General features: G+C 43.8%; 1 protein-coding gene across 1 annotated transcript in view; it reads right to left on the bottom strand.

The window, feature by feature from the left end:
* il1rapl2 (interleukin 1 receptor accessory protein like 2) overlaps nt 1-18,429 on the bottom strand; it is an 859,242-nt gene that overhangs the window by 233,015 nt on the left and 607,798 nt on the right. The gene's annotated exons all lie outside the window — the stretch shown is intronic.

Consider the following 18,429-nt stretch of genomic DNA (forward strand, 5'->3'; position numbering starts at 1 on the left):
TATCTCTAAACAGATGTCCACGCCAACCATTGATCACCCGATCACACAAATTCCATTTTACGCCACTTTCGCATATACTCCCTACCCACTATTGGCAATTTACCGAGGCCAATTAACCTACAAACCTGCACATCTTTGAGACGAGAAGAAACCGCAGCACCCGGAGAAAACACTACTACTGCAGTTATTAGATACGGCAGTTATTACCGCACTATCACCAGTAACTTAGGAAAGTCACGGGACTTTTTTGTTAATGGACTTGAATTATTTTCTCTTGAACCCTGGATGTTGAGGGATTGAGGTTGACCTGATGGAAATATATAAAATTATGAGATAGGGTGGACAGTGAGAGCCCTGTTCGCAGGATGGAATTATCAAATCAGAGAGGGCATAGCATTAAGGTGAGAGAGGCAATGTTCAAAGGAGATGTGTGGGGCATGTTTTATTACACAGTGGTGAGTACCTGGAACGCACTGCCAGGGTTGGTGGTTCAGGCAGATACAATAGTAGCATTTAAGAGACTTTTGGGCAGACACATTACTATGCAGGAAATAGAGAGATATGAAATATGTGCAGGCAGTTAAGAGTTGATATCATGTTCAGCACAGACATTGTGGGCCGAAGGGCCTGCTCCTGTGCTTTACTGTTCTATGTTCTATATTCTATGAAAGCAATCTAAGAAAGGAATTACTGGTGGAAAGTTGGTGCCTTGTTACTTCTAGTTTAGTTTAGTTTAGAGATACAGCGCGGAACCAGGCCCTTCGGCTCAGCAAGTACGTGACGACCAATGACCACTGCGTACACTAAAGGGCCTTTCCCTTTGGAGACCTCTCACGACCATAGGAGACCTCTCAGGAGGTCAAGAGAGGTCTCCTATGGTTGTGAGAGGTCACCCGCAACATGTCACCAGGGGTCGCCTGTATGGTCGTGAGAGGTCTCCTATGGTCCTGAGAGGTCTCCAAAAAGTCGTAGTATCTTTCTGGTTGCCACTGAATTTTCAACACGGTGAAAATTTTGGCGACCTATCACGGGTGTCGGCAGTCGCCTGTAAAGGTTGCGTAAGTGGGACAGGCCCTTAACACTACCCTACACTCTGAGGATGTTACCATTTTACCATAGCCAATTAACCTACAAACCTAAACATCTTTTGGAGTGAGGAAGGAAACCGGAGCATCCGGTGAAAACCCACGCAGGTCACAGGGAGAAGGTAGACAAGCACCCGTAGTCAGGACCGAACCTGGGTCTCTGGTGCTTCGAGGCAGCAACTCTACCGCTGTGCCACTGTGCCGCCCTTTGAGGCAGATTATCTACTTTGCTGTAATTCTACCACTTATATTGAAATCCAGTCGACTTACTTTATTGGTATTTTTTAGATGCGGCGGGAAATGCCTTTATTTTAGAGTTGATACATAAAAATAGTTTATAGCTGTTTCATATGTGATGCACTTGGGCAGTGGTTTATAGTCTAACTCATGTTCAGAAAGCATTTCGACCTGATATCCACTAGTGAGTCGCTGCCAGACGCCTGTGGGAAGTTCTATGAGCATCAGTAAATGAACACATTTTCTTCCCTTTTATCTGGGCTCCTGTTTTATCCACCTACACATTACATGGGGAAAGCCACACTCGAGTGAGTGCCAGCTTTTTACGAAACCGGGAGATTTTTAAAAAACATTATTTTTGCTGAACAGGCACAATTCTGGATCAGTCAACTGGAGTTAATAAATGTTTATCCTAATTCCAAGCAGCAGTCTTGTGCCTGACTGGTGCCCTCCAAAATAGGCACCGCAGACTTTTCTATCTCTTTCAAATTACATTAAGGTTGCATGGTGAAAGAGATACTGCATTAAGTCCAAGCTCCGTGAACAACCCAATAACTCATGAGATGGTATGCCTGAGTGGATGTTCTGTTTAATAAAAGTCTTCTGAAACAATTGGTTACATGCCGACAGAAACCAGAGTAGATCTTTGTGGATAGTGTGTGTAGGAAATAACTGCAGATGCTGGTTTAAATCAAAGGTGGACACAAAATGCTGAAGAAGGGGCTCGACCCGACACGTCATCCATTCCCTCTCTCCAGAGATGCTGCCTGTCCCGCTGCGTTACTCCAGCATTTTGTGTCTACCTTAGATCTTTGCAGATACTGTTATAATACCCAGTGCCAAAATATATTAACCCTCAAAAATATAATGAAAATGCATATGTTACCACTAACTGCAAATGCTCCCATTATGCAGTGAGTTTCACAAAGTTAAAAGGCTCGGATGATTTAAATGTGAGTCGCAGTCATACAGCACAGTAACAGGCCTTTCGGCCCGATGTGTCTATGCTAACCAAGGTGCCACATTTAACCGGGTCCCACATTTGGACCACATCCCTCCAAAGCTTTCAAATGCTTTATTAAATGCTGTTAAAGTACCTGCCCCAACTAAATTTTCAGACTTTTGACTAGAGATACAGCATAGAAACAGGCCCTTCAGCCCACTGAGTCCAAGGCAACCAGTGATCACCCCGTATACTATCACTTTGTTACATACTTGGGGCTGTTTGAAATGTGGGTGGAAATCTGGAGAAAACCTAAACAGTCACATGCAGGGCCATCTTAACAGCATTATAGGCCCCCGGGCAAAGCAGTGCACTGGGGCCCCTACACTTCCAGTTTCTTTATGCCAAATCAAACATGCCGTCATGCACTTGCGATGTTCTTCTCCGTTTTCATGTTCTACAATAACATTCTACAATACATAGATTAGAATGGGGCCCCTATGCTCATGGGGCCCTGGGCAACTGCCCTGTGTGCCCATGCGTTAAGACAGCCCTGATCACAGGGAGAACGTGCAAACTCCGCACAGACATCACCTATAGAACCCGGGACGCTGACGCTGTAAGACAGCAGCCCTACGACTACGCCACAGTGCCGCCCTGCACATCATTTGGAAGCTGGTTCCATACATTCACCATCCTCTGAATGATAAAGTTGCCCCTTGGGTTGCTATTAAATCTTACCCCCTCCAAGCTAAATCCTCTGTCCTCTAGTTCTTGATTCCCCTACCCTTGGTAAAAGATTCTGTGCATTCAGCCTGTCCCCCTCATGATTTTATACCATCTGTAAGATCACTCTTGGCTTCCTGAGCTCCAAGGCATAAAGTCCTAGCCTGCCAGTCTCTCCATATAGCTTAGGCCTTCGAGTCCTGTTACAACTGTACCATCATGTCCCAACTTCCATACTCAAAAAAAAGACACAGAATCTTCTGAAGATGCTGCTTGACCCGCTGAGTTACTGCAGCGTTTTGTGCTGGTTTTTGTGAACCACCATCTACATTTCATTGTTTCTAGACTCAATACCCTGACTGATGAAGGTCAATGTACCAAAAGCCTTCTTTACCATAATATATACGTGACGCCACTTTCAGGGAAATGGAACAAAAATCAGTCCTCAAATTATTTTCTGTGCTCTTCGTCAATCAGAATAAATTAGAAGTGGTCCTGTGGTGTAGCTAGTGGAACGAATGCCTCACAGCACCACTAACCCAGAGAAAGACACAAATTGCTGCAGTAACTCAGTGGGTGAGGCAGCATCTCCAGAGAAAACGGATGGGGGACGTTTTGTGTCAGAATCTTCTTCAGAGTCTGAAGAAGTGTCCTGACCCAAAGGATCCCCCATCCTTTTTCTCCAGAGATGCTGCTTGACCCATTGAGTTACTCCAGCACTTTGTGGTCTATCTTTGGTATAAAACAGCATCTGCAGTTCTTTGCTTCTACCACTGACCCAGATTCAGTCTGACCTTGGATGCTGCCTGGGAGCAGTTTGCATGTGACTGCATTAGTTTAATGTTTACTGTTTTATGTGCCATTCCTAACTGTCACTGTATGTCATGTTGTCACTTGCGGGCGGAGCACCAAGGCAAATTCCTTGTATGTGAATACTTGGCCAATAAACTTATTCATTCATTGATTCATTCAGATATTCCAATTTCCTCACATTTCCCAAAGGTGGAGAATTCCGTAGGTTAAATGGCCACTGTAATTTGTCCCTAGTGTATAGTGAGAACTATACTAAGTAGATAAGGTGGGGAGGTTTGTTCTATGTTCTATTAGCAGATAAGAGTTTGTCTCGATGGGCCGAAAGGCTCCTGTGTCTCCAATTGTCCAATGGCTCCAATTCTGCTCCTATGTCTTACGGTCTTGGCATTATGTTTGGCACAGAAATTGTGGACCGAAGGGCCTGTTCCTGTGCTGTTCTGTTCCTCTAAACAGGAAGATTTTAATGGCACATTAGGGTTGATGCCCTATAGTGGCAGAGACCCGGGTTTGATCCTGACTATGGGTGCTGTCTGTACGGAGTTTGTACATTCTCCTGGTGACCTGTGTGGGTTTTTTTCCGAGATCTTCATTTTCCTCCCACACTCCAAAGACGTACAGTTTTGTAGATTAATTGGCTTGGTATAAATGTAAATGGTTCTAAGTGTGTGTAGAATAGTGCTAGTGTGCGGGGATCACTGGTCGACAGAGAATCAGTGGGACGAAGGACCTGTTTCCGTGCTGTATCTCTAATCTAAATCAAAACATGGAAAGTTTACATTTGTGATAAAATCAGGTAAGTTTTCTGCCTACTTCTCAAGCGCTTTTGTATGAAAACTTCAGTTACTTTTGTACAATTTATTATTCAATATTTTCTTTACTCTGTTTGTTTCTTATAACATGCAGAGTGAATGTCTCTTGGATTAACAATTTATCTGCAACCTGGAACCATCAACTCTGGCAGCACAGGAGGAGGTCCAAGCAAGCTCTTTGAAAAAGCTACCCAATTATTCCCAAACTCCTTTGCTCTTTGCCTGTAACAACCTCAAGTTTTATTCAATCGCTTTTTGAAAATTGTGATTGAATCTGCTTTCAATTTTCTTTCCTCTTGCACCACATTGCAAATAACAAACAAGCTTGCTGAGCTTAAAAAAATCATCCCCCTTTTGTGCTGAAAATTACCTATAATCTTACCTCATTCTGCAGAAGGGTCACGACCTCAAAAATAACCAATCCATTATTTCCATAGATGATGCCTGACCTGTTGAGTTACTCCAGCATTCAGTGCTTCACTGAAGATTCCAGCATCTGCAATTCCTTGTGTCTTAGTTAATTTTAGTTTATTGTCACATGTACAAAGGAACAGGGAAAAGCTTTTTTATTGCATGCTATCCAGTCAGCAGAAAGACTATACATGATTACAATCAAGCAGTCCACAATGTACAGTGTACAGAAACAGAATAAAGGGAATAACCTTTAGTGCGAGTTAAGGTCCAGTAAAGTCCGATTGAAGGTAGTTTGAGGATCTCCAATGAGGTAGATGGTAGATTGGGACCAGTCTTCAGTTATTGATGGGATATCAAATCTATTGTTACTACGAAAAATATTGGACAAACTCAGCTGGTCAGGCAGCATTCCTGGAGAACATGATAGGTGACATTTCAGGTTGAGCCCTTTCTTCAGACTAAAGGGTCCCGATCCTAAACATCACCTGTCCATGTTTTCCAGGGATGCTGCTTGACCGGCAGAGTTCATCCAGTACTTTGTGCCTTTTTTTGTCAGTAGATAAGCCTCTTGTGTATAAGTGCCATCCTTGGAAGAGGATTGAATCAGCTCTGCCATTTCAAATGACAGACACAAAATGCTGGAGTAACACAGCGGGTCAGGCAGCATCTCCGGAAAAAAGGAACAGGTGACGTTTTGTGTCTGAATTCTTCTTCAGACTGCTGCAGAACTCCCATTGGAGAAAGGAGGAGAACCTCTTCAAATGTGGCACACTTGAGGAGATTTCACAATGGAGCAGCCAAAATGTCCATGGACACAAAATGCTGGAGCAACTCAGCGGGACAGGCAGCATCTCTGGAGAGACGTCAGGTCTGAAGAAGGGTTTCGATCCAAAACATCACCCATCTCTCCAGGCAGGATCCCTTCTCTCCAGAGATGCTGCCTGTCCCACTGAGTTACTCCACCATTTTGTATCTATCGTCAATTTAAATCAGCATCTGCAGTTCTTTCCTAGATAAAATGTCTAGAAAGGAACTGCAGATACCGATTTATACCAAACATAGACACAAAATGCTGAAGTAACTCATAGGGTTAGGGAGCATCTCTGTAGAAAAGGAATAGGTGACATTTTGGGTTGAGACCCTTCTTCAGACAGCCGTCTCACCGATTATTTTTCTCCAGATGCTGCCTGACTCACAGAGAGATGATGGATGGTGCAACTGAAGCTTCCATATTTTCGTCTACCAAGGTAACCAATAATTCCCCTAGTTTATCAAGAAACTATTATTAAGATAAGGCCATAAAGTGCTGGAGCAATGGTTCAGGCAGCATCTCTGGAGAACATGGATAGGTGACATTTTGGGTCAGGACCCTTCAGATCTGAAGATCCCGACCCAAAATGTTGAGTTACTCCAACATTTTGTTACCTCCCAAATCAGAAACACTATTCCAGGCTCCATAACAGGAAGACGGTGAGATGAAAAAATGGTCATTGCTGCATGCAAATCTCCCTTAACATCTCAATATCTCCATCCCCTTCCTACACATTTTGTCTGCCCTTGAAAATGTTGGGAAAGGTTGTGACAACAGACATGCTGCCAGGCACAGCTGTTGGTCAAATCATTAATGCCTCAGAGTGTGCAGGGAGTGGATGAGAAAGTGGGGTGATGTAGAACTAGTGTGAATGGGTGATCGATGGTCGGCGTGGACCCAGTTGGCCAAAGGACCTAGTTCCATGCTAAAACTAAAATTACATTCTGATTACATAGAGCTTTGTAGGTTAATTGGTGTTGATAAAAAGTGTCCCTACGGGTGCTGTCTGTGTGGAGTTTGTATGTTCTCCCCAGGTTCTCTTGTTTCCTCCCACATTCCAAAGACATATGGGTCTTTAGGTTAATTGGCTTTGATAAAATGTATAAATCGTCCCTAGTGTGTAGGACAGTCCTAGTGTACGGGATGATTGCTGGTCGGCGTAGACTCGGTGGACCGAAGGGCCCGTTTCCGCGCTGTATCTCTGAAGTAAAGTAAAGTGCGTGGTACTGCTAAATATTGCCCGGCAGCTCATTTCACAGGCAAACATGACAGATGAAAACTATTAATTAAATTTATTTACAAATTGAAAGGGTTATCAAATTCAGACAATTAAACTAATACCACAGTACAAAACAGCTAGGATTTAAAACAAACTTGCCTAAGAGCTCTTGACAGCTCTTCTTGTGCAGTTAATAGTCTCTTGGAATTAATTATGAATCCTTATATGCGTCTGGTGAATGTTAGCACTCTAACGATCCAGTGCTTGGTGGTTTGACAACGCTGTCTTCTATCATAAGAACTATTTAACCAAATTATTCTGGAAGCTTTTTAACTCAAACAACCTTCAAATTCCCTCAAGAACTAAGTTTGTTTTAGATTCGGTGCACATTTATCTGAATAGAAACGAGTCATAAAAACCTGACACCATAATAGCGACATTTAAAATGTAGCCTTCTGTTTGAGGACATTAAAACGAAAGGACATTTATGTTAATTTAGTTTACAATTTTATTGCTCATTGTTCATGATTATTATGGATTCCTCATATGAAAAGATTGTTTTTAGCCACAATACAAAAGCTCAGTAACCCACTTAGTACAGATAGCAAGATTACGACAAATTGTATTAGAATATTACCATAAATATAGCAATAGATCACCCCTTGTGTCTTCACAGAAGTGTGTGGGAATGAAATAAATGAATGCTGAACAGAAGGTGACCCAACGTTTCCTCATAGAGAATTGCTTCGGATTTATGCCACAGCAGCTGAACATTCATATGAGCACAGAAGCAAATAGCAGCAATATTAGGCCACTCAGCCCCTCAAGCCGACCCCACCATTCAACACGATCCCAGGTCTCCTGTCCTCTCCTGCACCAGTTCAATATGGCTTTCAATTCCTTGATCTTTCAAAAATGTATCCACTTCCACTTTAAATACCCATATGTTCTGGTTTAGATTTCAGAGAGACAATGTGGAAACAGGTCCTTCACCCCAACGGGTTCATGCTAACTGTTGATCATCTGTACACTTGTTCTACATTATCCCTCATTGGCATCCAACACAATTGAGGCAATTTGCAGAGGTCAAATAATCTACAAACCTGCATGTCTTTGGGATGTGGGAGGATTCAAGATTCAAGATTCAAGAGAGTTTATTGTCATGTGTCCCAGATAGGACAATGGAATTCTTGCTTTGCTTCAGCACAACAGAATATTGTAGGCATAAATAAATACCAAACAGATCAGTGTGACCATATACCATTGAATATATACACACACATAAATCATCAGATAAAGTGCAATGGGCTATTAATGTTCAGAGTTGAGTTTAATAGCCTGATGGCTGTGGGGAAGTAGCTATTCATGAACCTGGATGTTGCAGATTTCAGGCTCCTGTACCTTCTACCTGAAGGCAGCGGGGAGATGAGTGTGTGGCCAGGATGGTGTGGATCCTTGATGACGCTGGAAGCCTTTTTGAGGCAGTGACTGCGATAGATCGCCTCGATGGTAGCGAGGTCAGAGCCGATGATGGACTGGGCAATGTTAACTACTTTTTGCAGTCTTTTCCACTCCTGGGCACTCAAGTTGCCGAACCAAGCCACAATGCAACCAGTCAGCATGCTCTCTACTGTGCACCTGTAGAAGTTACAGAGAGTCCTCCTTGACATACCAACTCACCGCAATCTTCTCAGGAAGTAAAGGCGCTGATGTGCTTTCTTTATAATTGCATCTGTGTTCTCGGATCAGGAGAGATCTTCAGAGATTTGCACGCCCAGGAATTTGAAGCTCTTGACCCTCTCCACCATCGTTGATATAAACGGGACGCGGGTCCCCATCCTAGCCCTTCCAAAGTCCACAATCAGTTCCTTGGTTTTGGTGTTGTTGCGAGCCAGGTTATTGTGCTGGCACCATTTTGTCAAACGGTCGATCTCACTTCTGTACTCTGACTCATCTTGATCAGTGATACGTCCCACAACAGTGGTGTCGTCAGCGAACTTGATGATGGAGTTTGCACTATGACCGGTTACGCAGTCATGAGTATAGAGTGAGTACAGCAGGGGGCTGAGCACGCAGCCTTGAGGTGCTCCCGTGCTGATTGTTATCGAGGTCGACACATTTCCACCAATACGGACAGACTGTGGTCTGTGAATTAGGAAGTCGAGGTTCCAATTGCAGAGGGATGCGCAGAGACCCAGTTCTGAGAGCTTGGTAACCAGCTTGGAGGGGATGATGGAATTAAATGCCGAGCTGTAATCAATGAATAACAGCCTGACATATGAGTTTTTGTTGTTCAAGTGGTCCAGAGCGGAGTGGAGAGCCAGTGAGGACGCATCCCCATTGATCTGTTGTGGCAGTAAGCGAACTGCAGTGGGTCCAGGTCTCCGGAGCATCCGGAGAAAACCCATGCGGTCACAGGGAGAAAGTACAAACTCCACACAGATAGTACCTGTAGTCAGGATTGAGCCTGGGTCTCTGGCATTGTGAGGCAGTAGCTCTGCCTCTGCACCTCTGTGCTGCATCTAGTCTTTATCTCACTAATTAGAGAATTCCAGAGATTCTCACCTTTGTGTGAAGAACTAATCCACCGTAATATTCATAGTTCACTCTCTGCCTCTTTTCAGAGACTGAGGTTGGGATAGAACCCGGGTCTCTGGCGCTGTGAGGCAGCAGCTCTACAGGCTGCATCACTACATTGCATTGCGTTGCACAGTGATTCAACAGCAGTTCTTCTGCAGTTCCTTCAGGTGTTCCACACCAGGGCATCGGAGATGTCCTCATTCTTCAAGGAACGGGGGTTCCCCTCCTCTACTATAGATGAGGCTCTCACCAGGGTCTCTTCTACACCTGTGACTCTGCTCTCACTCCCCATCCTCCCACTCATAACAAGGGCAGAGTCCCCCTTGTCCTCACCTTCCACCCTACCAGCCATCACATACAACAAATAATCCTCCGACATTTTTGCCACCTCCAACGGGATCCCACCACTTCGCACATCTTCCCATCTCCTCCTCTGTCTGCTTTCCACAGGGACCGCTCCCTCCATAACTCCCTGGACAATTCATCCCTTCCCACCCGAACCACCCCCTCTCCGGGCACTTTCCTTTGCAACCGTAAGAAATGCTACACTTGTCGCTTTACCCTTGGGTCCTTGACTCCATTCAAGGACCCAAGCTGACTTTCCAGGTTCGACAGAGGTTCACCTGCACCTCGCCGAACACCTCCGCTCGGTTCGCAATAACCAACCTGATCTCCCGGTAGCTCAGCACTTCAACTCCACCTCCCATTACGAATCTGACCTTTCTGTCCTGGGCCTCCTCCATGGCCAGAGTGAGGACCATCATCGGCTTTGACCTCCCCACCATCGAAGGGATCTATCATAGTCGCTGCCTCAAAAAGGCAGTCAAAATCACACTATCATACAAGACCCACACCATCGTGGCCACACACTCATCTCACCATTGCCATCAGGAAGGAGCCTGAAAACTGTAATGCCCAGGTTCAGGAACAGCTTCTTCCCTACAGCCATCAGGCTATTAAACACAACAAATAAGCTCTGAGCTCTGATCTGCAAAAGACTATATTATTATTGCACTATATTTGTTATTTATCAAACTTTTTTTTCTCTTCCCCTGTTATATACTATGTTTATATATTCACATATATCATTGTCCATTCTGGGACATATGACAATAAAACACTCTTCACTCTTGACTCGAATGTCAATCAAATAAAAAGATAAGACATGAGATGAGAGAGCCAGAGAATATGAGGTAAAATCCAGTGCATTATGCTCAAACAACACACATATTTTCTCATTAAATTACTTTTCCTCTCATGTGATGAATTACTGAACACTATTTTCTGACAAAGACTATAACAGAAGTGCAGATTAAAAACAGATTTAATTGCAAAGTTAAAGGTAATGATGGAAAGCTGTAAATTTATCTTTCCAAGCTGTAGGTTTTGTTCAGAACATAAAACAGTACAGCACAGGAACAGGTCCTTCAGCCCACAATGTCTGTGCCACCTGCACCTCCTCCAACCTCATCTATTGCATGCGCTGCTCTAGATGTCAGCTGCTCTACATCGGTGAGACCAAGCGTAGGCTTGGCGATCGCTTCGCCGAACACCTCCGCTCGGTTCGCAATAACCAACCTGATCTCCCGGTAGCTCAGCACTTCAACTCCACCTCCCATTACGAATCTGACCTTTCTGTCCTGGGCCTCCTCCATGGCCAGAGTGAGGACCACCGTAAATTGGAGGAGCAGCACCTCATATTCCGCTTGGGCAATTTGCACCCCAGAGGTATGAACATTGACCTCTAATTTCAGGTAGTCCTTACTTTCTCCTCCCCCTCTCAGCTCTCCCTCAGCCCCCTGGCCCCACTTCTTCCTTTCTTCCTCCCGCCTCCCCACCCTCACATCAGATTGAAGAAGGGTTTCGACCCGAAACATTGCCTATTTTCTTCGCTCCATAGATGCTGCCTCACTCTCTGAGTTTCTCCAGCATTTTTGTCTACCTTTGATTTTCCAGCATCTGCAGTTCCTTCTTGAACATGATTAAACCCAATGCTTCTACTGACAAGTTTCACCTTCTGCTAAGTGACAGAGGATTTTGAACCAGCTGTAAATTGGTAATCGAACTCTGCTAACTCCTCGTTCTTGAGAGGAAGCACCCAGAAGGAAGAGTAATTGTGGCACATCATTCCTCCGCATGCAACCTTTAGAGTTTAGAAATGCCACATACAGCTGTTGACACTTCAGCAGATTCAAAGAACCACAAATTATCAATAGCCAATTAAGCCTGTGTTTATATATCATGGGTCTAGTTAGGTCACATATTAAAAAAAAATAGATTTCCTTAGAGACGCAAAGAAAGCAAATACATTTCATTCTTCCAGTTCCATAGCATCTTGGGTCATTGGTTTCAGTAACAAGTCGCCCCCAATGCGTTGTTAAATTACATTGTTGGTGCCTGTCTTTTAACAATTCTTTCAACAACGCCAACAAACGGCACTTCAGTCAATAAATGCTCAAGTGGCTACTTTATCAAATCTAATCCAAATAACCGACAAAAGTCACTTAAGGCCACTACATTTAATTGTGTGCCATATCTGTACACTTATTTCAGTCACTGGGATTATAAACAAAAAGATTAGGAATATATTTACATTCGCAAATAATACATTTTTCTATGGCTGCCAATTATAGTTTGTTATCTCCCTGTGTATATTTGTTCTTCACTTTCATGTACAGCTATTTTAATAGTTGTTAACCTGTTCAAAATGGAAGGTCATTGTTGTCCTTTTCAAGGCCAAGGTGAGTTTATCATTGAGGATGCAATATAACAATAAACAATGAACAGTACGGCTCAGGACAGGCCCTTTGGCCCACAATGTCCATGCCGGACGCGATGCCAAGTCAAACTAATCTCCTCTGCCCACATGTAATCCATATCCCCATTCCCTGCACATCCATGTGCCAATCTAAAAGCCTGATGAAAGTCACTATTGTATCTGCCTCGACCACCACCCCTGGCAGCGTGTTCCAAACACGACCAATCCTTGTCTAAAATGACTTGCCCCACATATCGCCTTAAAACTTTGCCCCACTCACCTTCAACCTATGCTCTGTAGTCCTTGACATTTGCACCCCTTGGAAAAAGGTTCTGTATGTCAACCCTGTCTATTCTTCTGTTAGATCTCCCCTCAACTTCTGATCTTCCACAGAAAAACAATCCAAGTTTGTCCAACCTCTTCTTGCAGGTAATACCCTCCAACACAGGCAGCATTCTGGCAAACCTCCGGAATGAGATTCATGCTAACCTCCGAGGTGAAAAGTCCAATTAAAATATAAGTGAATGGGTTTAAAAATCCATGGTTGGTCTGACAAGTTCTCTTGGCAACAGAGATAGGCATATTTCTTTAGTTTAGTTTATTTTATTTTAGAGATATAGCGTGGAAACTGGCACTTCGACGCATCGAGTCCACACTGACCAGCGATCCCTCGCTGACCCTGCAAACTCTGTATAGACAGCACCCGTAGTCAGGAACGAACTCTACCACTACACCACTGTGCGAAATATGGTGGAACAGTCCTAGATAGTCAGAGATAGGCTGAGTCCGGCATCAATTATTGGGGGTGCTTGTGGTGACTTGGTGCTCACCACCACACTGCTGAAGGCCCCCCTGGGGCACGAAGGTTGAAGATGGCCAGGCAAGGAGGCAGAGAACGGTTTGCCGGACCGAGTTTGTACATTCTCCCTGAGACTGCGTGGTTTTCCTCTCACATGCCGAAGACTTGCAGGTTTGTAGGTTAATTGGCTTCTGTGAATTGTCCACAGTGTGCAGGATAGAATTAGTGAATGGGTGATCAGTGGTCGGGGTGGATTTGGTGGGCCGAAGGGTCTGTTTTCATGCTGTATCTCTAAAACTAAAACTTAAACACCCACTGGCTGGAGCACAAGTGTAGCGATACTGACTAATCTACCACAAGCCACATTGCTAAGCACCTAGTACGGAGGCTATTAGTTTAGTTTAGTTTAGTCCAATCTAGTCTAGGTTAATTTGGTTTAGTGGTACGGCAGGGAAACAGATCCCATCAGTCCGCGCTGACCATCAGTCACACGCTCATATAAGTTCTATGGTATCCGACTTTCTCATCCACTCCCTACAAATGAGGGCCAATTTTTTAATAGATCAATTAGCCGATACACCCACAAGTATTTGGGACCTGGGTGGAAACTGGAGCACCCAGAGGAAACCCACACAGTCACAGGGGGAACGTACAAACTACGTACAGACAGCACCCGAGGTCAGTCGAACCTGGGTCTCTGGTGCTGTGAGGCAGCAGCACTAGCAGCTACACCACTGTGCCACCCTTAATGTTGGCAGCACCATTCCCTCGCCCATGTCGTAAGGATCAGAATCACTTGAAGGGGACATTCTGTTGGATATGGGACTCTGACCTATCGGGTAGGACAGGGTCAAACCAGAAATTCAATGACATTGGAGTATAAGACAACGGACAGATAATGTCACGGCAAGATTAAAATCAATAAAGGAGTGAGAAAACAGTTCTCACAATTCCAGTTTGTGTTTGCCGCACAGCACAAGATATTAACTCACTGTTCAAGGAAACTTGAGGTTAAACAATACTATTACTATGGAAACACGTAAAATGTTGGAGTAGCTCAGCGGGTCAGGCAGCATCTGTGGATCTCTGAGTCAGGACCCGAAATGTCACCAACCCTTTTTCTCCAGAGTTGCATCTGCAGTTTATTTTTTATTATGCAATGACTATGGACTTTGCACTAGTGAAGTTATACTCTGTACTTTGGCTTGTACCAGCATGGTCTCATTTCCTAGAATAACTGTTTAAGAAGGAACTGCAGATGCTGGAAAATCGAAGGTAGACAAAAATGCTGGAGAAACTCAGCGGGTGAGGCAGCATCTATGGAGCGTAGGAAATAGGTGACGTTTCGGGTCGAGCATTCTTCAGTCTGAAGAAGGTAATAATTGGTAATTTATTGTGGCATCAGTCATGACGCCTGATCAATAATGATCTGACACACACAGTGAGGCGAACCTACCCGATGGGCTTTATTTCTGGAGACATATGTCTCTCCACCTTCCTCTCCCTCCTTCTCTGTCTCCCCCCCTCTCTACCCCCTCCCCCCCCCCCCCTGACTAGTACGGGTGCCAGTGGTTATGGGGAGAAGGCAGGAGAATAGGGTTAGGAGAGATCAGCCATGATTGAATGGCAGAGTACATGATCATCCTCTCTCTTCCCCTTCCTCCCTCTCTCCCTCCCTCTTTTTCTCATTTGCGCTTCCTCTCCTTCTCTCCCATTCTCTCTCTCTTCCCCTCTTGACTCCAGGGTTGAAAGGGGTAGGTCTGTAGGATCGGGTTAATTGATAATTGATCCAGTGACTTTCACTTGGTTGTGGCTCATTTGCCTGTGGCTGGGAGAGGAGCTGGCCTTAAAGAGGATGTTTCATCACACATGTGTTGTGTTGCTGTGTCTCATGTGCCTGTAAAGCTGCAGCAAGTAAGAATGTAATAGTTCTAGTGCTGGTGCGTGTGACAATTAAACACTCCAGTATCTTGACTTGTCAGACATATGTTAATATGGTCAAAAATCAACAATGGCTACCAGAAATACGAAATTGCTAAAAGTTTAAGCAAAGTAAAAACATGTCAAATTTACATTTCATTAACGAAGATCTTTCCTGGACCCAGCACACCGATGCAATTATAAAGAAGGCACATCAGAGACTCTACTTCCTGAGAAGATTACGGAGATTCAGCATGTCGAAGAGGATTCTCCTAAACTTCTACAGGTGCACGGTAGAGAGCATTCTGACTGGTTGCATCGTGGCCTGGTTCGGCAACTTGAATGTCCAGGAGCGGAAAAGACTACAAAAAGTTGTGACCACGATCACAGTCCATCATCGGCTTTGACCTCCCCACCATCGAAGGGATCTATCATAGTCGCTGCCTCAAAAAGGCAGTCAAAATCACACTATCATACAAGACCCACACCATCGTGGCCACACACTCATCTCACCATTGCCATCAGGAAGGAGCCTGAAAACTGTAATGCCCAGGTTCAGGAACAGCTTCTTCCTTATAACCATCAGACTATTAAACACAACAAATAAGCTCTGAGCTCTGAACTGCAAAAGACTATATTATTATTGCACTATATTTGTTATTTATCAAACATATTTTCTCATTAAATTACTTTTCCTCTCATGTGATGAATTACTGAACACTATTTTCTGACAAAGACTATAACAGAAGTGCAGATTAAAAACAGATTTAATTGCAAAGTTAAAGGTAATGATGGAAAGCTGTAAATTTATCTTACCAAGCTGTAGGTTTTGTTCAGAACATAGAACAGTACAGCACAGGAACAGGTCCTTCAGCCCACAATGTCTGTGCCATACATAATGGCGTTAATCTTCTCTGCCTGCATGTGATCAATCTGCATCACACCATTCTCTGCGCAATCCATGTGCGCATTTAAAAGCTGCTTAAACGCCGTGATTGTACTTGCCTCCACCACCACCCCAGGCAGCGCATTTCACGCACCCAGCACTCTCTATGTAAAATACTTACTCTGCACATCTCCTTTAAACTTTGCCCCTTTCATCTTAAAGCTACCTTCCCATCCCGTTCATAACCTTTTTACTTCTAATAGGTCTTCCCTCAATCTTTGATGCTCCAGCGGAAACAATCCAAGTTTGCCTAATCTCACTTTAATCCTTTAATATCCTTTAATCCAGGCAACATTCTTATAATCCTCCTGCACCCTCTCCAAAGCATCCACATCTTCCTGTAATGGTGCAACACTGATAAATCTACTTATACCGTGCTCGCATGAATCATATGTCACACGCCTCTCAATTGTTTTATGGCACGTCTCTGTGCTGCGAATAACACTGAACACATGTCTACTAAACTGTGAGTGTGGTTTTACTGACCTTGAGTGCCCTTAATGTGGTTTGAAAATGAAAATGTGGTTGATTTGAAATAAAGCACAGCAAATAGTTGGTGGTGGTTGGTTTGAAATAAAGCACAGCAAATGGTTGGTGGTGGTTGGTTTGAAATAAAGCACAGCAAATGGTTGGTGGTGGTTGGTTTGAAATAAAGCACAGCAAATGGTTGGTGGTGGTGGGTCAGACTGAGATGTGACCCTCTCGCTCCCCCATCTTGCAGAGACTGACTGAGGCACTCAACACTTCCGGGTTTTAAAGTCCCTCCGGAAGGGGCGTGGCCTTCAGGAGGGAGAATTTCAACATTTTTTAACTCTAACTCTTTTATTTATCATCGATGGGAAAAATCCTCTTGTCCTGCGAAGCGGAGGGGGACTGAGTAAGATGGTCAAAAATCACAGCCGTAAGTGGCAGCGTTTTTTCTAAAATCAATATACAGAACAACAGGAAGTGGTCAAGTTCAGACTATATATATATATATATATATATATATATATAGTGTTCAAGTATGATATATATATATCCAACGGGTCCCACTTAGTCTAGTATGTAGTACTAGACTAAGTGGGACCCGTTGGATATATATATATCATACTTGAACACTTCTATTCAAATGTTCCTTTAATCTTCTCCACTCCAAGGAGCACAATCCAAAATTATTTTTAAAAGCACATTTAAAACAAAATTCACCGTCTGCACATTATTGCCTTCTCTCTTAGAGTCATAGTCATACAGTGTGGAAACAGGCCCTTCAGACCAACTTGTCCACAGTGACCAACAAGTCCCATCTACATTAGTCCCACCTGCATTTGGCCCACATCCCTCTGAACATATCCTATCCATATACGTGTCTAAATGTTTCTTAAGCATAGCGATAGTACCTGCCCCTACTACTTCCGCTGGCAGCTTGTTTCATACACCTACCACCCTTTGGGTAAAAAAGTTAACTCTCAGGTTCCTGGTAAATCTTTCTCCCCTCATCTTAAACCTATGTCCTCTGATTCTTAATTCTCTTACTTAAGACTTTGTATCTTTACTCTTCATGATTTTGTACAACTCGATAAGATCACCCCTCATCCTCCTGCGCTTTGAGGAATAGAGTCCTAGCCTGCTCATCCTCTCCCTTTACTTCAGGCCCTCAAGTCCTGGCAACATCCTTGTAAATCTTCAATGCACCCCTTCCAGCTTGACAACATCTTTCCCAAAATATGGCGACCAAAGCTGAAGACAATACTACAAATGAACATACTACTTCATACCATGAAAGCATAAAGTAAACCATTCTTCACAGGAAATAAAGGGTATGCCAACTACAGCCATTGTCCACATGGGTTCCAACACCAACCAATAATCCAGGTCCCCCTTCTGTTTCCAGTTCCGTGTTAGGACTTACCTTCTCTTTCCAAGACGAAGCGCACACTTCTTGCACAGTTCCGAACTTCCCAACTCTCAGAAACCAAGTAGATAACCAAATTCCCACACTGACCAGATCATCCTCAGTCCTCAATGTCATGCACATCAATAAACACAGTGCTCCTTCCACACTGGTGGAAGGATATTTCTGTCAGAGCAAATAATCCCTCTCTGCTGTAATTGCTTACTGAGTAGGTAGCCAGCTGGAGCTCGAACACAATGTTTATTATTGATTAAATGAATGCTAATTGCACAGGAGGTTACCTGGGATTATGGGCATCAATAGCGGTGAATAAAAATAAACTAACTTGGAAGAGAAGAAACCTGTTTTAAAGAGGTAGATACTTAAGAGTGCCTTAAAGACCTAGCTATGTAAGGGCACTTAAAGACATAGCTACTTGAGACTAAGTCATAGCTACTTAAGAGCACATCTTAAAGATGTAGCTACTGATGAGTAT

The sequence above is a fragment of the Amblyraja radiata genome, chromosome 12, assembly GCF_010909765.2.
Source record: "Amblyraja radiata isolate CabotCenter1 chromosome 12, sAmbRad1.1.pri, whole genome shotgun sequence".
NCBI lineage: Eukaryota > Metazoa > Chordata > Chondrichthyes > Rajiformes > Rajidae > Amblyraja > Amblyraja radiata.